Source organism: Ictidomys tridecemlineatus, chromosome 11 (genome assembly GCF_052094955.1).
Source record: "Ictidomys tridecemlineatus isolate mIctTri1 chromosome 11, mIctTri1.hap1, whole genome shotgun sequence".
Classification (NCBI taxonomy): Eukaryota; Metazoa; Chordata; class Mammalia; order Rodentia; family Sciuridae; genus Ictidomys; species Ictidomys tridecemlineatus.
In genome coordinates, this window is record NC_135487.1 from 50,107,470 (window position 1) to 50,127,232 (window position 19,763).

The window sequence follows — 19,763 nt, forward strand, 5'->3', positions numbered from 1 at the left end:
ACTTAAAAAAACTCCAGGAAATAGGGCTAGTTATCCCATGTTTACAAAAGAAGAAACTGAGGTTTACAGAAGTGTTGTAAAGAACTTAGTTACACAGTTAACAAGAAGCAGAGCTGCGATGAACAGTACCAACATGGACATTTTTTTTTTCAAATTAATTTATTTATTTTATGGTAGAATGCATTTTGACATATAGTACACAAATGGAGCACAACTTCTCATTCCAACATGGAAATTTCTATTTGGGATTAGGGGCTGCAGTAAGGTGGGGAAGCGGTGCTAAGAAAATTGATTGAAATCCAAGTTTGCATAACAAGCCCATGAGTTTTAGAATGTTTCAGAGTAATAAAAGTAGCACAAAAAAAAAAAGATCTACAAATGCTTTGATTCACTTTTAAAGAAAGTTGAGACAATGTCAAGTGCCCATATCAAAAGCTGAGAACACCCAAATGGCAGCTCAAGGCTGCTGGTGTGCAAGATGTAGCCCTCTCAGAAGTATGGCCCTGAATTCCTACTCTCCCTGGGGCAGGACACTGGCTGCCCAGAGAAAAAGACAGGAACAGAAATGTACATGAAGATCTGAGTGTGCTTCTGCAGAATCAGTAAAGGGGGGCTGGGGATGTGGCTCAAGCGGTAGCGCGCTCGCCTGGCATGCGTGCGGCCCGGGTTCAATCCTCAGCACCACATACCAACAAAGATGTTGTGTCCGCCGAGAACTAAAAAATAAATATTAAAAATTCTCTCTCTCTCTCTCTCTCCTCTCACACACACTCTCTCTCTTTAAAAAAAAAAAAAAGAATCAGTAAAGGGAAAAATCATAAAATCGGTTGAAACATGTCATCTGTGATTAATCACTGAAGGGGAAAAAAAAATCTATTTCCCAAAATAATTAGACCAAGTTAATGGGCCCGGCAAAGCCACAGTCTCTGCTCTTCATCTGTTAGTTATAAATGGAGCCACAAGAGCCTCCAGGGCTGGAGCTAAGGCTGACGGAAAGCCTCAGTGTTTACATTTTCTGTTTTAATATTTGGCGAAGAAAGTATCTAAATCCAGGGTCATCATCAGATGTGAGCCCTCAGACCCTTTATAGACTCTTAGCACTTGTTTGTATTTCCTGTCCCCCAATGTAAACAGAGCCATCAAGAGGAGACTGTAGAAGAGACGGGTGTGCAACTCCAAACCCAGCATAGGCCCTGGCCTGCAGGCCCACCAGCCCACCGTCCCCCACTCCAGCCCTCCACCCTGGCTTCCTGCATCCGGGCCTTTCCTACCCACTTCAAGGCCCTTTCCTGAAGTCATGTCTCACATTCTTGCTTCCTTCTCTTCCTCATTGTATTTCTCTTCCCAGGTGGGCTAGTCCTGTGCAGTCATATATGTTGGTGTTTGGTAATTGGTAATGTACCATATATATTGGCTAAAAATAGCCCCCAATTTTTTAATTTTCTGAGTTTCCAGGCTTTTGCTGACTATTTTGTATGCTTTACAAAATCAATAGAGGAGTTCTCCTATCTCTGTCCTACAGAAGACAAATAATAACTTCCCTGAAGTCAGAGACCAGACATTCACACCCAAGTTTTTTAGAATTCTGATGTCCATAAGCCAGAATGGTTGATTCTGCTGTTATACTTTTATAAATAACCATTGCTAATAGTTAATGTGATTGAAGATGAGACAAATGGTTCTTCTTAAGACCTCAGCCATCTGTCTCTGGAGTTGTTTGCCTTCCAAAGAGTATTGCATCATAATTGGCAAAAGTGAGTTCCCCTGAAGATTGGCGGTCATGATCTGGAAGCATTGACCACCTGCCCCAGAGAGCATCCTTTGATAGCTAGAATACTCTCCCCTTCTAAACTCCCATTTGTACCACAGAACTCAAAACCTAGAAATTACATTTCCCAGAACCTCTTACCTGCAGGGCTACCAGAGAGTGATATTTGCATGAGATTTGGAAGATGAACAAGAAGAGGACAGTGTTTTGGATGCATTGTGCAGGGTTCCTAAGTGTCCTTCTGAGAATCATCTGCTCAACACTGTTGGCAGCTGAAAGCCTGGTAACAGCTTTACTGGGATTCCTAGACAAACACATTCCTTAGTAGTAAGCACAAGTCTTCTCCATTATTGATCATGGCCCTTCAGATAGTTTATAATCCACTATCTCCTTATATTAAATTCACTTCCAAGCTGGGTGCAGTGGTGCACTCTTATAATACCAGCAGGTTGGGAGGCTGAGGCAGGAGGATCATGAGTTTAAAGCCAGCGTCAGCAAAAGTAAGGCACTAAGCAACTCAGTGAAAGCCTATCTCTAAATAAAATGCAAACTACGGCTGGGGATGTGGCTCAGTGGTTGAGTGGCCCTGAGTTCAATCCTGGTACACCCCACCCAAAGAAAATTCACTTCCAGCCCAAAATATTTATAATGGCTTCTGTTTTCCTGACTGTCCAACTACTACTGACTGTCCCAACTACTCCATCAACAATAGAATCAAGGTGATCAAAAAACTAAATCGGTGCAGGAGCTGGAGTTCAGTGATAGAGTGTTTGGCTAGCATGTGCAAGGCCCTGGGTTTGTTTTCCAGTAGGAAAACAAAACAAACAAATTTTTAAAAGCCCAATATGGAATAGCAACATAAATAAGAAATAATCATTTCTCTTGAGGAACTTATGCTATTATGATTCTAAAATATTCATTGAATAAATAAATGCAATGAGAGAGAGATTTAGAAACACCAGTACAGGTAAAACAGAGGTTAAATTTGAACTAGAGAGCAAAATTCACATCCTAGTTCTATAATCCACTCCCACTAACCGAGGACTGTCATTGCAGAGCCTTGTAACATGTTTTCCTACCTTTAGTTTCACCCCGTGGAAGCAAAATCAATTTTGGTATTTTGTGTACCATGATCAACCAATTCCTAATGGTTGTTGATGTAGGACAGCAATTTCCATCTGTAAAATGGGTGTTTAATGTAGCAAAATTAGCACATAAAAGCAAGCCCCAAATTGTTCAGTTTATGAGCAGCAGAATATATAATGAGCAGGACTTAGGGTGGATTTTTTTTCAAAAATCTTTTTTCATGTTTTCCTCAAACATTCTAAGGATGTCTTTGGTAGCCCCAAGATGGTCTCCAGTGATTCTCACTTCCTGGTATTCATGCCCTTGTAAAGGTCCCTCTGACCTTGCTGAAATGACAATGTGTGCCTTGCAGTGCTGCAGTGTTCACCTTGCTACATCTTGAATTATTCATCCTAGAGGGAGCCAGTTACCATGTCTTCAGGATACCCTGTGTTGAGGTGACTGCCCACAGTCACGTGAGTAGGCCATCAGGGAAGTGGCTCTTCTGGGCCTAGTCAAGCCTTCGGGTAACTCAGCCTGACCAACACCTTGATAGCTACCTCATAATGGACCCTGAGCCAGAACTTCCTTGCTAAGCTATCACCAAATCCTGACCCACCAAAATTATGTGAAGTAAAGGTTCACTGTTGTTTTAGGCCAATCAGTTTTGAAGTAATTAATTACAAACCTGTAGACAATGGAAACAGAGTCCAAGAATTCAATTCACAGAAATGCACTAAATCTCTTGCCCTCCCTTCTCCTCTAGCATCCATTCCTGGAATCTCTTACCTTCCTATCCTAGCAGAAACTTTTCCCCGATTCCATCAGAGTGTACCACAGCCACCCCCACTTGGTATGTGCCTGACATGTCCTGTCTTCTCACAGAGAACAGCCATCCAGGAATTATATGTCTTCTGTTTTCATTTAACTGCCTTTCTCCTGAAAATTTGTCTTTGCCATTTTTACCTTTCTTTCTTTCTTTCTTTCTTTCTTTCTTTCTTTCTTTCTTTCTTTCTTTCTTTCTTTCTTTCTTTCTTTCTTTCTTTCGTATCAGAGATTAAACACAGGGGCACTCAACCACTGAGTCACATCCCCAACCTCTTTTTATTTTTATTTTGAGACAGGGTCTCACTAAGTTGCTTAGGGTCTTGCTAAGTTGCTCAGGTTGGCTTTCAACTTGTGATCCTCTTGCCTCAGCCTCCCAAGCCACTGGGATTACGGGCATGCACTACCACACCAGGCTGATTTTTATCTTTTTTATCCTCAAAGATGGGAGAAGGAGGGGGTGAAGAAAAGTGTTACACGGGCAAAAGAGATGGGGTGGCTATAATTAAGTTCATGTCATGATATTACACATTGGGTTATGATAAGAATTAAACAAAGTGATGCATATACAATGCCCAGAACCATTGTTGACAAAAGCCTATCTTAGTTCCCTCCTTTCTCTTCCAGGCCTCATATTGCTTCTCTTCCAATCATACCAAACCACTTGGACTTCATCCCAATCCTCCACATTACTTGCATTAGCATTTTCTGTTCCCTCTAATAGGAATGCCATGTCTCTTCTTGACTATTGAGTGACCTCTGAAACTATGAAAGCAGCTCAAATTTTATAATCAGTTCTGGAAAGCCTTCTTTGTCCTCTCCAGGCCAAGAACACTGTCCATTCTTCCTCTGTGTTCCCATCTCTCTATGATTGGCATTCATCCATTGCTATAATTAGTACTCTAATATGTCACTCCCCGGACAGCTTAGGAAGGCCGTGAGGGCAAGGAATGCGTTCTCATATTTGTAGCTTCTACTCCTAGCACAAAATCTACCATGGGAGAGAAAGAGGGAAAGAAGTGATAAAGAAATAGGGGAAGGGAAAGAAAGGAAGGAGGAAGACAGCAGTGATTGGTTGCTCCCCAGCATTCATTTCCCCTCCTCTCCTCCTGACTTCCCATGCTCAGCCCTGGTGGTTGGGCAGGATGGATTCCACCCCAGCAGTAGGCTTACTTACACCAAAAGAATCACAGTACTCCAGCTCCCTTGCAGATGGGTTCAGAGATGAGCATGTAACCCAACTGGAGACATTTTCTTAGTCTGCAGCGAAAGACCAGCCTCCTTTTAAGAGAGCTTCCTGTGGCCGTTTTCTCTTCCTGCTGGATTTGAATAAGGAAGAGTGGAGCCCTGAGAACTGCTGGCACTTCAGAAGGAAAACATTTAGGAAGGAAAGCCCAGGATTGAAGGCAGGGGGAAAAAAATACTACACCTTGTTCACATTCTCTGAGCCCTAATTAAGCTCTATCTTTAAGTGTGAACCCAGGGCTTTCAGATAAAAAAAAATTCATTTTATTATTAAAGTCAATTTCAACTGGGTTGTATATTACTAACAATATAAGAAGAAGAAAATTGAGGGAAAAGTCAAATTTCCTTATGTAAGAAGGAAAAAGGGGAAGAAGTTAAATTTTCTCATCTAAAACGTCAAAGAAATAGAGTTTGGGGAATTTATAGGAATAGAGTTCATTTATCTAGAGAATTTATTTATCTAGATTTTTTAATTTCCCAGTGATGTTGAAAGAGAAGACATTGCTGTACCTATCTGCCCAATTAGGGGAAGCTAGGTAAGCTTATGAAAGACAGAAACTTCTTCATTCATTGAGCAAATGTTGAACATCTTCTAAAGGTCAGGCACTGGGTAACATAAGAAGATGAGGTCCTCGTCAGGTAGAGAGAAACACATCTGTCCATCTCTGGAGTGTCTAGCACATCAGGAGTGGGGATAAGAATGGATGGAGGATTCCATGAGGGCTTGAGTACAGCAGCAGAGAGCTGGTGATCAGGGGCAGGAAGAGGGAAGAGAGAAGAAGAAACCGGGCCCAGGAGAGATGCTGCTTTGGTCCTGACTGTAGAAACTATCAAGGGACTTATGAGAGAGAATGCCAGTCAACAGATTGGGTCAGTTAGAAAAAATGAGTTCAGGGACCAACTGGAAGAAAATCTGAACTCTTATGAATTTACCAAGACTGGGAGGGGCCTGGAAAAAAAGTGGGGTTTCCAGGTTAAGAATGAAGTGAGAGGGAACTGAGCAGACTAAGGAGGGACAGCCAGGCAACTGTCACCCCCTGGCCATGCTGATAAACAAGCAAGTAGAGACAGAGAAGAGTCTGTCTGCATTCTCTTCTCCAAGCCCTCCTTGAAGTCCCCTTCATCTGGCACCTGCTGTTAGAGTGCTGTCTCTGCAGAGCCCTGCCTGCATTCTGTGGCCCCCCTACAGGATAAACTTCATCTGACATTAATGCTTGACTCATTTCTTATCTTTTATCTATGTTGGACTTGGAGAATCATATTATTATTATTATTATTAATTATTATTATTATTTTACTTACTGGTTCTTTTTAGTTATCCATGATAGCAGAATCCATTTGATATAATTATACAAGCATGAAATGTATTTTATTCTAGTTAGAGTCCCATCCTTTTTTGTTCTTTACTTTTTAAAATTTTGTTCTAATTAGTCATACATGACAGTAGAATGCATTTTGACATATCATATATAAATGGAGTATAACTTCTCATTCTTCTGGAGTTCCATTCTTATGGACGTACATGGTGGTGGACTTCACTGTGTTGTTTCCATATATGTAAAAGGGAAAACTAGGTCAGATTGGATATTTATATTGTTATATTTTGTTTATATACTTACCTCTACAACTGTCCCAACAGCAGGGACTATATTGTAGTCATCTCTGTGGTCCCAGCTCTTAACTCAACTCTCGTTAATAGATTATGCAGGCGATATGGTTGAATAGTCAGGTGGTTAAATGAGAGGGCCCAGGTATGATGCCTGGTTCCTGTACTTACTCACTGTGGAACTGGGTAAGTTATCTGACTTCTCTGTATTCAAAATTCCTCATCACTACACCAGGGATCTTAGTTGCATGTGCCTCTATGAAGTCATATGGAAATGCATGTGTAAAAAAGAGTGAGCCTGAGGGACTTAAGTAAAAGCTAGGTATCATCACTGATTGGATTTAAAAAAATTCTAGCCCAACTTTAAGAGTCAGATTCTCCAAAATCAATCCTCAGAACAGCTAATGGTAGGCATTTCTGAGTCGAGCACTCTATGTTGAACGGGCACATTGAACCCATCTTAGCATTCCCAGCCCAGTACCATGAGCAAGAAGCAGTCTTTTAATAAATGTCTGCACAGCAGGATTCAGGAAGCTTTCAGCCTCTTCTCAATCTGAGTGAACACCAGGTATTGTTTTTCTAGGGTTGCAATAACAAATCAAATTGGGTGACTTAAAACAACTGAAATTATTCTCTCACATTTTGGAGGCCAGAATTCAAAAATCAAGCTATCCCAGGGCTGATCCCTCCAGGGGCCTCCAGAGGTAGAACTGTTCCTTGCCTCTTCCAGCTGCTCATGGATCCAGATATTTCTTGATTTGTTGCAGCAGCACTCTGTTCTCCACCTGTCTTCACACCTCCTTCTCTTCTGTGTGTCCATGTCTTCTCCTCTTCTGCCTCTTATAAGGACACTTGTCATTGTCTCTAAGGCCATCTGGGTCATCCAGGATGATTTCACATCAAAATCCTCTAATCAAGCCAGGTTCTGCGGTGCATGTCTATAAGCCCATCGACGTGAGAGGCTGAAGCAGGAGAATTGCAAGTTTGAGGCCAGCTCAGCAAGTAAGCAAGACCCTGTCTCAATAAATAAATAAATAAATAAATAAATAAATAAATAAATAAATAAGATTCTTTGATTTGTTACATCCACAAAGACCCTTTATCCAAATAAATTCACATTCAAAGATTTCAGGAGGACATATCTTTTGAGGGAGTTGTCATTCCACCCACTACATCAGGTAGGTCACCTTGAATAAACCACCCCTGCTCAAGCAAGAGCTACAGAATATGCTGAAGAAAAGGGAGTAGATACTCCTTGCCATGGAGAATATGTGGTTCAGGCCACATCTTCCTGACAGGTTTTGATGGCTGAGTTTGGGAAGAAAGCATCTTTGCACTCAAACCCACTTCCCTGAGATTCAAAGCTAGGTCTTGGGTGTGGTGTTCAGGATCCTGACCAAGGATGACAGGTGCAAAGACAGTGGTGCTCTCCCCAGGAAGGTGGGGCATGTCTGGAGCTTTGATTTTCTTGGGATTGGACTAGGCTCTGCACAGTCTGGGTAGAGGGTGGGAAACTGTGTTCCCAGCCTCGTAGCCTGGGGTTCTCAGTAAAAAGTTGTGTGATGTGAACGGAGAGACTATGGCTTTGGAGGTAAGTGAAGATCTGTGGGGTGTCAGTGAGGGTCCTAGAGGCAAGAGCATCACTGGTGTTGATGAGCATCTGAGGGACAGTGTAGGACCAGGCACCACCAGGATAGCATGAGGAACAAGAGCAACTAAGGTTCCCTTGTTGACTCTCCCCATGAGCATTAGGAAGCAGAGGCCTGAAGGAATTCTGTGATAGCATCAGGCATCAAATGGAGAACATAGGGAAAGAAGACAACAGACTTGTAAATAAGAGCACGTGTGACTTTAAGATGGAAAAACTTGGGGCTGGGGATGTGGCTCAAGCGGTAGCGGGCTCGCCTGGCATGCGTGCGGCCCGGGTTCGATTCTCAGCACCACATACCAACAAAGATGTTGTGTCCACCGAGAACTAAAAAATAAATATTAAAAATTCTCTCTCTCTCTCTCTCTCTCTCTCCTCTCTCACTCTCTCTTAAAAAAAAAAAAAAAAAAAGATGGAAAAACTTACCCCCTAAGCTACTAGTCCTCAGAACTATTCACTGAGAACTTGCTACAAGGTAGACACTCTCCTAAACATATGAATTAATTTTTGAAGATTTTTAGTAATAATCCTCCAGGGTAAATAATATACCCATCTGACAGATGAGGAAAGTGAGGTAAAACAGAGTAGCTTGTTCAAGGTCATAAGCATTAGATCTGAATTTGAACCCAGGCACTGGTCCCAGAGTCTGGGCTTGTCTTGGATACACACTCATTCCCAATCATGCTGGCTCTGTTGGAGGGAATGAGACAATCTCATTTGATCCTGACCCTTTTCCTGTAAAATAGATAAAGCCAGGGCTTATTGTCCCCTTTGCAAGTTAAAAAGTTGATAGAGCAAGTCAGTGAAAGAAAGTGAACATCAACCAGCTGGATTTCAACAGAGCCATTCTCTGGGCCTGGATCTCTGGGCCTTGGCCAGAGCCATTCTACTTCTCTAGGCTGCCTTCACTTGAAACATCTGCCCTCCTTGCCCCATGCAGATGTGCTTTGGCATCCTGAACACACACTCAGCAGCTGCCTTCCCATAGAGGGCATGCCCAAGAGAAAGAAAGAGAGAAGCCTGGGCTCAAGGCTCTGCTGAACTGAGTGCTGAAACTCTGGCACCTTGTTAGGGGCATCCAGAGTCACTGATTCAATGGAATGAGTATTTGTTGAGGTCCTGCTCCACACCAGGAATGTGAAGGGATTGGGAGCTCCATTTTTAGAGATATCCTGCTTACCAGACACCTACCATGGCACCAGCACCTTTTCCAAGGTCTGCAAATGCTCTGTGCCAGCTAAGGCCCTGCCACCAATAGAGAACAACAGACTAGATGAGTGAGACAGCCCAGGGACCCAGGATCCGTCTCCAGACCTGACCCAATAAGTCATATCATCTTTCTGGTCCTCAGTTTTTCTCCTCTGTAAAATGAAAAATATCAAGTTGGGTAACCTCTGAGAGGTCATTCTAGGAGCCCACGGTTGCCTAAATGAGTGTCTGTGCTTTGTTCTGTGATGGAAATTGATCTGTGATGAGAACACATGTGTGATTATAGTGGATTACCGTATGACTACCTGTATTCTCCCAATCACTTGACAGATAAATATGTGAATCCTCTAAGCCTCAGTTCCCATTTTCCAAGGAAGGGAACCCAGGCTTAGAGGATTAACATCTATCCCTATAACCACACAACAAGCAAGATCTTCACTCAGATCTCTCAGATGCCATAACCCAGCACCCTGGCTTAGAAACAATTTCATTCTGTCCACCCACCCCCATGTGACCCTGTCTGGGCAGGTGTCTGAACAAACTGACCCCAAGGGGGCACTGCTAGTCTCATTGGGCTCAACCTGGGTTCTCTCTGGGCAAGGAAAACAAGACAGGTGTATGGTCACCTGGCCCGGCTAGGGCACCCTGGGTTGCTGAGAAAGACCCCACAGCATTATGGAGGTGAGAGCTTCCCATTGCTGATTTCTGCTGATATAGATCCCCAAATGGTCTCCTTACTGCCAGGTCCTTAGCAGCTGCCAATCCCAGTGGGGGATCCACTTATAGTGTTTCTGAGGTTTGCTTAGCTTTCAAGTCTGGCACATTCGAACACTTGCTAGGCTGTGGGCCAGCCCCAGGAAATGCCTCTGGCAGCTGCAGCTGCATCCAAATAAAAACAACTTCTTGATGAGCAGCAGGGGCCTACTCCACATGGCTGGGGTCCCTAGAAACCTGGACACCCCAAAGTCCAGATTGTCAGTGGGGAATATCACCCTGTGGGCTCACAATGGGGCTGCCAATTTAGGGGAATTGTGTGGTTCTAGCTGGAACCACACAGCTAGAACTACATAGGAGCACAAAACCAGAGCCACATACTATCCTGAGGCCCCTTTCTTTACCAACTGTCACCTGGGCCAAGAATCCAGCCAATTGACTTATCCTTTATCACCAACCCTTCAGTCTGATGAGTGTGGATCTGGAGAAGGGACCAGAGTGGAGTCATTTGCTTCCCTTGTCACCACAACTTGATTGTAGGCAAGCTACCATTCTTTCTGCACATTCATCTCTGTCTTGCTACTTTCTAATTGTGTGGCCTTTTGGAACTTATTTGACCTTTGCCTTTGGAAATAATAGTTGTACCTCACAGGATTGTAGGAGGATTCAATGAGAAAATGTATAAAGTGATTGACAACAACGTCTGTCCACAATTTAGAGCAAGTGGTGTTAGCTCTCAGTACAGACAATAATTCAATCATTTGATAATTAAATACATACATCCTATATATGAATGGGATGCATGTGACTCTATATGGGATGCATTTATGGGATGTATATATTTAATTATTGAATGATTGAATTATTGTCAGTATGACAAACTAACTGTATGACAGACTGTTTGCTAGGAGGCAGTTGTACAGCTATGAATATCACTTCTATAATATTTTCCAGTTTCCATAGTGCACATGCTTACACCCTGGCTGATTCCAACCAACATCATGTCACTGAAGGCAGAATTATACACGATCAGCTCTTGTGAGCCAGTGGAAGCTGGTATAAGAACTTCTGGTGGACATTCAAGCTGGGCCTCCTGCATCTGGATCTGAGAAACGAGAAGTCAGGAACTGAGACTTCTTCCATCTTTCAGGATCTGCTTTTCCACTCTCATGTCTACTTTTCTTTGCATCCTTTCTCTAGAGAGTTTCTTTTGCTTACTTATGCCACACTGGACCCAATCTAGGGGACTTCATATCTCAAGATGACCCAAGGTTGCATAGCTTACTGACTCAGCCTCCTATGACCAATTTCAGAAATTTAATCATCCATCTTTTCTTTCAGATTCTGGATATACAAGTTCCTGTTCTCTCACTCTACTTTACATTCCTTGTGAAGCAACAATGATTTATTTTTGATCCGTCTTCCCATTTGAAGTAAGGTTCATGAGGGCAGGAATACTGTATGCCTAGTGCCTAGAACAGCGTCTGTCACTTAGTGAGAATTAGTGAAATACTAGTGAGTATTAGTATCAATGGATAGATGAATGATTGAATGCACAGGTCACTGACCAGGTAGTAATTACCCAGGCTTGGGTTAGCTTACCATTCCTGGTCTATTTGGCTATGATTAGAAAAGATCATGTGGCTTGCAGGGTACAGTGTTATGAATGTATCTAGTTCAGTCATAACTTAGATTAGGTATTGCTTTCTGTGAAAATAACAGGCATCCCTGGAAACTTGTACCCCAGAAATTTAGATATGTGTTTAGATATTAGATGTTCTTCCAAAGCTCATGTGTGAAACATGGCAAAAAATTTTAAAGGTGAAATGATTGGTTATGTATTTAACCTAATCAGTGCACTGATCCCCTAATAGTGATTAACTGGATGATAACTATAAGCAAGCAGTGGGTGACTGGAGGAGGTGGGTCCCTGGGGGAATGCCTTTAGGGTTTAGATTTGTCCTTGTTGAGCAGAGTTCTGTCTTACTGATCCTTGGAATTACCACAGTTGCTTTTCTCTGCCACACTCTGCTGCCCTGATTTTCTGGCGTATCTGAAGCTTCAAGGAATGGAGCTGGCCTTCTATGAACTGAACCCTCTGAAACAGTGAGCCTCCAAATAAACTTTTGTCCTCTAATTATTCTTGTCAGATCTTTTGGTCATAGCAGGAAAAAGCTGACTAAAACAATATGCCCATAAAAATGCCCTAAGAATATTCAAATAGGAAATATCTGAGCTGTATTTAAAGCGTCTCTGGTTTGAGCAAATCTAGCTTGAGTAACCAATTTAGCATGCAGTACGTGAAGTTAACATTTTCTATTACATTATCTGCCTAGCCATCTTTTTTTTTTTTTTCTAGAAACAGAATTCCCTTTATTCTGGTAAATCCTCCTACCCCAAGTCCATCCATCCATTTTTAGTGACTATCACCATGTTCTTGCAAAATCCCTTTTAAAATTGATTGCATCAGGAGTAGGCCAATCACTCAAGCTGAACACCTCCTCCCATTTATTTATCTGTTTGTTTGTTTTGTTTTGTTTTCCTTAACACCAATGAAAAAAAGGTGATTCAGTCTTTCTCTGGTGGTTGGAAGAAATTGCAGCTGTGAAATTTGGAAATTATTGGTAGCTGGAATCTCCACCAAGCCAAGAAAGCTGATCTGTAAGGAAAACTAATGAAATCAATATGCAGAAAAATAGGGAGAGACTATGGAGGGAAGAGTCCCCACAGCATGTGGTGGAGACCCAGATAAATTGTTGTTCTTTCTATCATGGGTTCAATTCTTCTTCCACCCATTTTGATTGTCTCCTCCAACACCTCCCCCTTTGTGATTCCTTTATTGGTCCAAAGGGGTTCTCAGGCTGATTTTTTGGACACTTTTGCTGGATTTCTGCTCACTCAAATTTTCATCACATTCCCTTCCCATGAAGCAAGTTGAACACTCCTGAGGGCAACTAGAAAGGCGCCTCTCAGCCTGCTTTCTGGAAACTGAAACCCTGAAATTATACAGCTGGAAGCAGCCTTCGAGTCAGTATTTGAGTTGGGGATGTTGAAGGAGGTGCACTCTGGGGAACAGAATATGGAAGAAAGAGAAAGGAAACTATTTGTAAGATGTCTATTTCATGGCATACGTGTTCATATAATATGTTATTTAATCTCCACGATAACTATATGAGGAAGCATTACCATCTTTGTTTTATAGAAGATAAAATTGAGATTTGGACAGATTAAGTAACCTTCCCAATTGATCCAATAATGGAGGTAGAGCTATCACTGACTCCAAATCCCTTATTTTCTCCACTCTGCCCACCTCTAGGAGTTAAACCAACAGGAGAAACCAAGATTTTTGAAGGCAGAGACTCTCTCCCTGATTCCTTCAAGGCCTGCATTTCCCCCTGCTGGCTGGTCCTGATGGACAAAGAAGATAGGCAATGTCCCTGCTTCTCTTTGCTCTCACCTTTCTGTCCCACATGGCTTCCTGCCCCCTATTCTTGATGTTCCTCAAGGTGTGTTGGCCAGGTTCTCTGCCACAAAATTACCAATGGGTGGGTATGGCAAGTGAGTGAGTAATGTCCACTTGTATCTCCAGGTCTGCTTCACCTTTAAACACTTGAAGCATTTAAGTGTCCAGCCTATTTAATAAAAGATTATTAGAGAAAAGAATTATGTAATCAGCTTTGGTAAGGGACCTCAGTTCTCTGGAGACTTTAGAAATGAGTTAAGTCTCACTTATATCTCAAAATACTCTTTCTACAATAAAAGTCAATATGTAAAGATCACACCTGCTAAAGCCAGGCAGACATGAGTACAAATACCCAGCTTACCTCTCTAACCGGATGTGACCTCAGGCAACTTCCTTTAACTTTCTATAACTCACACTCATTTAAAAATGAGGAGAATAATGCCCAGCTATGAAAATTCTAGTGATGACTATATGACATATTGTGTGGAAACATCTGGCTACAAGCAGGCACTTCAAACGTAGTCATGAAGGATGTTATTTTTGTTCTTGGCTTTTGTGGAAATAGAGAACACTATCATGGAGGACTCAGAGGCATGTGTTTCTACAAAAGAAAAAAAAAATTACATTAAAAAATGCCAGCCAGGCGCTTTGGCGCACGCCCGTAATCCCAGCAGTTCAGAAGATTGAAGTAGGAGGATTGTGAGTTCAAAGCCAGTCTCGGCAATGAAGCACTAGGCAGCTCAGCGAGACCCTGTCTCTAAACAAAATACAAAACAGGGCTGGGGATGTGACTCAGTGGTCAAGTGCTCCTGAGTTCAATCCCAGGTACCCCCCCCCCAAAAAAAAATGCCAACTGTCACTCTGACAACATGTATTTCTCTTTTTGTCATCACAGTCTGGTGCAGACATGGGAGGAAAGTTAAAATATATGAACTCCTCTGATGTCTTTCCAGTAGCCAAGAAACCAAGTGAAGAGCCGCCCTGCATTAGCTGTTCATACATGGGATGAATGTGATCTTTTAAGAATGTTCTAAAGCAATAACTTTCATATTTACATGTTTAGTGGTGGAATTCTTTTTTTGTCTGATTTGGTTTTTTGAGGTTCTAGGGATCAAACCCAGAGCTTTATGTGTAGTACACCATAAGGCAAACACTCTACCACTAAACTGCTTATATCCCAGCACTATACTTCTTTATTCAAATGAAAATGTAGAAAGAACTGCAATACCTACAGCATTAATCTCTTTATGGAATGCCCATTTTGTTTGACTTTTTTCTAGGCATTAACTAAAACAGAAGAAAGTAGTCGTTCTTAGAGTCAAGGTGCTGAGTCCGAAGCCTGCCCAAATTGTTTTCCCACCTTTCTCCCCATCTGTTCTTGACCCTGATATAGCTGCACATCTCCCTGGGGCTCCATGGCACATGGTTTAAAAACTATTGACCCTTGAGTAGTACTTCTTAGAGTGTTAGGTGAGAGGAAGGAGGGAAATTCATGCAGTTTCCACTGCCTACAGGGGCAAATGTCAGCCATTTCTCCACTAGAAAACAAAGTCTAAAACTAGTCAATTATTTTCTAGAATGTTCTCAAAGAAGAGGTTGGGTTATGGCCTTGCCTCCATTTTACCTGCTGTTCCCAAAGAACTGCCTCCTCTCCAATTTATAGATTGTATTCTAGTTGCCTCCTAGACCTGGAGTCTTGTGCTGACCTTCAGATCATTTGATGAAACTCTAATCTCTTGTCTTTCTCCTGTTGGATACTGAATTCTCCAGCCACGGGCCATGGCTTCAAGCAGGATACTACTAATCACCAAACAGGAGATTCCCCTCTCATTTCTTAATATAATGAGACCTCTAAGATGGGTAATGGAAGAAGAATGTCCAAGGGGAAGAGAAGGCTGATCACTATGGGCTGATCACCTTCCGTCTGAGATTCTTCTACTAAACACCGTTGCTTACCACACTGACCACTTGATGTGCTGCAACTCAGACACTGACCCAGGTAAGAGTTGTCCCATAAGTTTTACCAGCACCAGATTGGCACATTGAAGCATGATTTCCCTTAAGACCAATAACAATAAAAGAAGAATCAAAACAGAATTGCATATAGCCATGTAACCTAGCTTACAACATATGGCACACTCATATAGTTGAGAACCCATACATTACACATCTGCCTGGCTCATGGCCTCCCTGGAGCAGAAACCAACACTCTCTCACCATTTCTAAATTCATTGACAACCAGATCCTGAAGAATAAGAACCAAAGTGAATCAACTATTCTCTTCTTGATCTTCCTAATTGTCCAAAACTCCGCCTCCTGAGTTATAATTTCTAGTCTCATTCTTTGTATCTACCCAAAATTATATGGGACATGGGAGGGAATGACTTTGTCCTAGGTCCTCAGAAGAGAAGCTATATCTAAATAAAATGCAAAAATATCATTATTACACAAAAGCATACATACATTCATATTATTGAGTTTGGATTAGGGTGGGAGTTGAGGTGGTCACTTCACACCAGAATGAAATTAATATTTCTTAGGCGCCTACTGTGTTCTCACATAGTTTTAATAAGTTTAAAATAATCCTTAAGCAATCCAATATAGCAGATACTATTATTAATCCCCTCTTTTACTGTGGAGGAAATCAAGGCTTAGAAAAGGTAAGAAACTTTCACCAAGTCCCTTGCTTAATCAGTGCCACATTGAAATGTTATACCTAGGTCACTCTAATTCCGGAACCAAGGCTCCAAATGTTAATACTGCCCAGAAGTTCCTGTCACTGGGCTCCAAATTCTGCCTTAGTTTTGTGAGTAGTCACCATGGTTGACCTCCAAAGGCCATTCTATCCCAGCCACAGAGTGTAAAAATAATCCCTCTTGTCAATGACTGGTTCAGGGATGGCAGGCCTGAACCATTCTGAGCTAATGAGACAAGAGGAGAAATTTACTGGGAGGTTGGGGAAAAAAATACTTGTTCTTAGGGGAAAAATACAAAGGAGCCAGCCTCTCTCTTTCTTACTTGATGAGAACAAGGAAGCATATACCCTGTATTGCTAATGACATCCACCCAACAAGGACGAAGAAAACCAACTTCAGAATGAAGTCAATGCTGTGCACCGCACAGTACAGAGACAAAGCGTCCCTGATGCTTGCTAAAGTCACTGAACCTTTTGATCTGTTCACTCAAAAGCTCCCCTCCTGAGGGCTCTTCCTTGCTGAGCTAATACTGCTTAAGCCACATTGCATTTGGGTTTTCTGTGGTCTAAAGATCTAACCACAGCATATATCTCACCTTCCTTGATGCAGATAAAGATACCAGAGTTGCCATGCATTGTCATTTGCCCCCAGTCCTACCTAGCAGAAGGACAGCCATGCTTTCTGGTTGCTGCCCTCAGTATCAATGTACTACACTAATTGAAATCTCTAGCTGTGGAGTCTAAATTCAAATTCCATCTCTTCCACTAAATAGCTGGGAAATTTTGCTTGAGCAGTTTGCTCAATTTTATTTCCATTTTTCTGTTCTGTAAAATAGACATAATAGAAATGTTACCCTTGAAGGATTATTGTGAGGATTAAAAGAGATAAAGCACATGAAGCATTTAAGGCAGGACCTGATACAGTTAATATTAGAAATTGCAGTGATCTATTAAGGTTGGCTCTCTCTGTTTCTATTTCCCAGTATGCTTTGCAACACTAGTCAAATGGATAACAGCTCGGGTGACCATGTAATTTATCATCTAAATCAGAACACTTTTGTCTGAAATAAATGCTAAACTGGAACACAGGGGCAATCTGCCACAAGGAAACCTGGAAGTATAATCACTTTAGTAATATCAAGAACAGGTCCTGGAGAGCATCATTTTCCAGAGAGGCTCATCGACCTAAGATATGTTGATTGCACTCAGTCATAAGTTACCTGAGGATCCAGAAGTACCACATTGTGGTCCCATGATGAATGGGAGCTCTTTACAAGAAGACCATTTTAGAAGAGCTAGACAGTGACATAAACCTAATGTCTAACATATTTCCCTTCTGCATTTGTAACAACGGAAACTTTTTACAAGCTTTTTGCAGACAGGACTCAGCTTTCCCTAATCCCATATCTGTGATGCATTTCAAAGAGTTGATGGGAAGAGAGTATTTGAAGAACCATCTTAATGTAATTATACGAGACAGATTATTATTCCAAGTTGAAAAGATGACTCTCTTTTTCTTCATTCTGTGCCAAAGGAAATTTCAGAAAATGAATTCAAGCTGTAATCTCCCCTGCCTACCTCAGCATCAGTATGACAGAGTCTCAAGACCCAAGATGACATGCCATGGGCCCAAAGACCAGGCTAGAAGTGGTCACTTGTGAGGACCGTAAGAAATTCTTTAGGCCTCAAAGGAAGCCCTTCATTTTCACCCTGTGAGCTTCCAAGAGCAAAGATGCTTGACTTCTATTGGGAAGAGCAAGTCTGTTTTATGAACCTATGAGATTGTCCCTGAAGGCCCACCACAGGGAAGTGTACTTGCTCGTTCCCATTAGGTACCTCCGACTTGACCAGTGATTTCAACACCTGTCCTTTGGGATCCTTCCTTGGTATTAATCAACCAGAAAGGACCAACATTTGTAAAGCTTTGAATCATTCTCCTACTGTGCTGGACAAAGTGGCTGCCTTCACCACATCCATCTCCCCACCCCTACCCATCATGGCACAGACATGCCATTCAGATGGAATTGACTCCATCCAGTTCCAGAGGTCCAAGTCATCAAGGTCAACGTATGGCCCTCACTATTGCTATTCAGGAGTGGACAGGTGACCCAGCTTGGCCCAAACAGAGAGAAACTTGGGGGTTTTCTCAATTGTGGACAAGGACACATGCTGTCCCAGGAGATGTTGGCAGTATGTCCACTCCTTGATGGAAGCCAGCTGAGGATGGAGCCCTTTCACAGAGGGGACCGCAGTTGACAGAATAGGAGAGAAATGAAACCAAACCCCTGAGCAAATCACACCTAGATCCTCCCTACTTCAGGATATTCAATTCATGTTTCTACAAATTACCACTTAAGGGGCTGGGGATGTGGCTCAAGCGGTAGCGCGCTCGCCTGGCATGTGTGCGGCCCGGGTTAGACTCTCAGCACCACATACCAACAAAGATGCTGTGTCTGCCGAGAACTAAAAGTAAATATTAAAATTCTCTCTCTCTCACTCTCTCTTTAAAAAAAAAAAAATTACCACTTAATGTTAAATTGGTTGAATTAGATCTCCTCTTACTATGACAGAAGTTCTCCCAGGTTGGGCATTTCTTCATCGGCACCTATGTAGCTGGGAAGCTTCTCTAGATCCCAATTATGGCCATTAAGGAAAGGCACAATTACTTTCCTAATGGCTCCTTCTTTGTAGAAATATAATTGTCTAGAGAAATTATTAACTTGAATTGTATGCCATTGCCAATATTGAGCCATTTTTGCCCTATAAAGTGACAATTGCATGGAAACCCACGGCTAAAGAACTTTACTCTGCTTACAGAGTATCTTTCTAATCGTTCTCTCCATTCCCATTATCACCATCCTGGTCCAAATCAATGCCAACCTCCTGCCTGGGAGGAAGCTGCTGTAAAATCCTAAGTATCCATCTAACCCATCACTCCTGCTCTCTCCAATCCACTCTCCATATTATAGCTAAAGTGACCCCTTAAACTGGATATTTCATCCTCCCCTGCTTGAAATCCTTTAATGAAATTTCTCTTAGAAAAAAGATTTCAAAATCTGTTAAAAACAAAAATAAAAAAACAAACAAAAAAACCTTTCAAGACTGTAATCTGAACTCCTAGCTCATGGTGGGACTTTCTTAGTTGTCTTTTTCTTCCTCCATCATACCATGCCTGTTCTCCCTCCTCATCTGGGTTTACACTATTTTGTTTCCTAGAACATTCTCCTTGTCACCTGATGATTTGTGTTGTCTGTCATCCACTCAGCACAGCCATGCCTGTCTAAGAAACAGAAACTCATGTCTGTGTCATAGGACTCCCTCTCCCATTGGCAAGAAAGGAATTCGTGGCAGATTTGGAAAGTGGAAATGAAGGGTCATTTATCCATCCAATGCTGTGGCAGCCAAACATGACGTCTGTTTGACAATGGACAGATGGAGAACTTGATAAGATCTGGAAGCTCTTCCAAGCCTTTGGATGTTTACTAGGGCATTGGGATTTTAAAATATTTCATCCACCCTCTTTTT